At 44.1% G+C, this 2,277-nt stretch overlaps 1 long non-coding RNA gene across 1 annotated transcript; it reads left to right on the forward strand.

Moving 5' to 3' along the window:
• Positions 1-714: 714 nt before the first annotated feature.
• Positions 715-1,006, forward strand: LOC113949239. The gene is made up of 2 exons (XR_003528395.1): positions 715-792; positions 889-1,006. It is a non-coding gene; the product is annotated as an uncharacterized LOC113949239 (long non-coding RNA).
• Positions 1,007-2,277: the final 1,271 nt, after the last annotated feature.

Raw genomic sequence — 2,277 nt, forward strand, 5'->3', positions numbered from 1 at the left:
CCACAGGGACTATCCCATGGAAAGCAATCCCCCTTTGCCCACAGGGAACATCCCCAGCCCCCTGTCCCGGGCAGCTCCTTTGGGGGGTGTTCCCAGTGGAGCACTGCTGTGTGATCCCCCCGGGGTGGAAGATGTTGATCTCTCAGCACACACAGTGGCCTTGGGGGGTGTTTATTTGGGGTTTGGCAGCCGGGGGTGACCCCACCCTCCCTGCCAGTCAGCCCCGAGCCCGGAGGGTGCCCCTGCAGTGCCCAGGGAGGGCTGGGAGCATCTCTGCCTCCACCTCAGCTTGGGCCTTCCTTCATTTCAAATGCAGCACAAAGGAACTTCTCTTTACATTCTGAGGTTTCAGCTGTTTCCATTTGCAGTTTGTAATTTCTTCACAGAGAGGTTTCTTTTGCCTTATATTTTATTCAAGCTTTTCGTGACAGTTTTGGGTAAATACTGTGTTTGTTTGTGCATCATTTACAGCTGATTCTTCAGCTTTGGGCAGATGTCATTTCTCACTGACTGGTGCTCTGGTGTTTATGAGTTACATTTGTTTCACCTGAGACAAAAATCCTTTGCCCTCAGCACGTTATTGCCCTGATTATTAGTTTTTGTTTACAGATAGGGGTTTGATTTTATTATGTAAATAATATTCTGCTCTGATAAAGATGGCTGAGCCAAGTCAGAATTCACAAGACTGTTTATAAATATTTATTCCTACCTTTTCTCAAGTTTTATCTGTGCTCTGAAACACTCCTGAAACACCCTGCTGTGTCTTGGATAGCCTAATGTTAGATATCTCAGGTATTCTTCTTAATTGATACGGGGTGGCAGTGATAAAGAAAAGGTATTTTACCTTTTATCTTACAGGTGGCTTTTTTTATTCTGTGTCTGATGCAGATACTGCAGATACTGGTTTCTTAAGAAGCTGTTAAAACTGCTGGGATGATGAATTAAAATGTTCTGTATCTGTTATAAGGTAACTAGGCAGAACGAGATTAAAACTTGAAGTGAGACAGGACTGAAACTTGTGCTGGTTTGGGTTTGTTGAGTGTCTTTCCTGATGAGCTTGTACTCCCTGTAAAACCCTTGCTGGTGCTGAGATGAGCTCTGAAATGTCCCCTAATCACGGTGACATTGGCTGCACTGCCCTCCTGCTGGGAACACTCCGGGGCTCTGGCAGGTGCCAGGGAATCACTGCTGCTGCAGTCATCTCCATGGCAGCTAGGGGAGATTAAAGCAGGACATTTCTCAGATGATTTTGCCAATAATGATTAAAACAAAATAGCGTTTCATTATCTTTCATATGATTTCATGGAGATTAGAGGGAATAATCCAAATTTTGGGGGGATTTAAAAATTAACCATTCTGCTTGCAGCATGTTTGAAGATTAGGAATTTGGATCAGCTTCTACCTATGAAGATGTTCACAGCTTTGTTAAGATGCATTCTGAGTTCCCAGCTTTAGTTTAAGGATATTAACAAGTGATACTTTATTTTTCATTTTCGTCTCGTTCTGTGGCGGAGAAGCACAGTAAGGTTTTCCAATGTAATAGTAATAATAATTAGTTTCTTGTATCAGGCTTAACAAAATAAGAATGAAGTTTTGTTTGAGCTGAGATGCACAGAGAGCTTAGAACACAGTGAAGGGCAATGTAGACCTGGGGAGTGTGACATTTCTGTAGTGTTGGTAGGGCTCAGAGCAGGGGGCAGTCAGTGCTCTTATTCCTCTTCTCTGAGCTCAAACTCAGAAGATTTAGAAGTTCTGAAATGTCAAAAGTTCTGAAGGAGTACTTGAAGTTCTAAGGTTTACCTTGCTGGACCATTTGCTAAATTTAGAGAGTTTGGGTCTATGGGATTGAATAAAGAAGCACCTGAGGAGGTGACACCACTGGCTTTCCATGATCAGGTTTTTCTAAGAGAAAGTTAATGGATGTGTTATTAGAGCTGAAACCCCCCACAGTGCCAGGCTGTGCTCTGGTTGCAGCTGTGGCTGACTCTGCCCTGGGGTGTGTGTGTGTGTGTGTGTGTGTGTGTGCTTTCATGGCAAACACCCTGCTGGGAAATCATGGCTTCCCTGGGGCTAATCAGATCATCTCTGGGGAATAACTTAAAAATCCGGTGTTAGAAGGAGCTCCTGGCACATTTCCCTTTTAAATACCCACCAGCCTTCCCAGTGACAGCCAGTGCAGGATGGAAGCAGATGGAGCTTGTAGGTTTTGGAAATAGAGTCACAGTTGTCCTTTGTTTTGAAGTGCTGATATTTTCTTCTTGCCAGCAAAGGCCTTTC

This window comes from Corapipo altera, unplaced genomic scaffold, assembly GCF_003945725.1.
Source record: "Corapipo altera isolate COAL_440 unplaced genomic scaffold, ASM394572v1 113, whole genome shotgun sequence".
NCBI classification, from domain to species: domain Eukaryota; kingdom Metazoa; phylum Chordata; class Aves; order Passeriformes; family Pipridae; genus Corapipo; species Corapipo altera.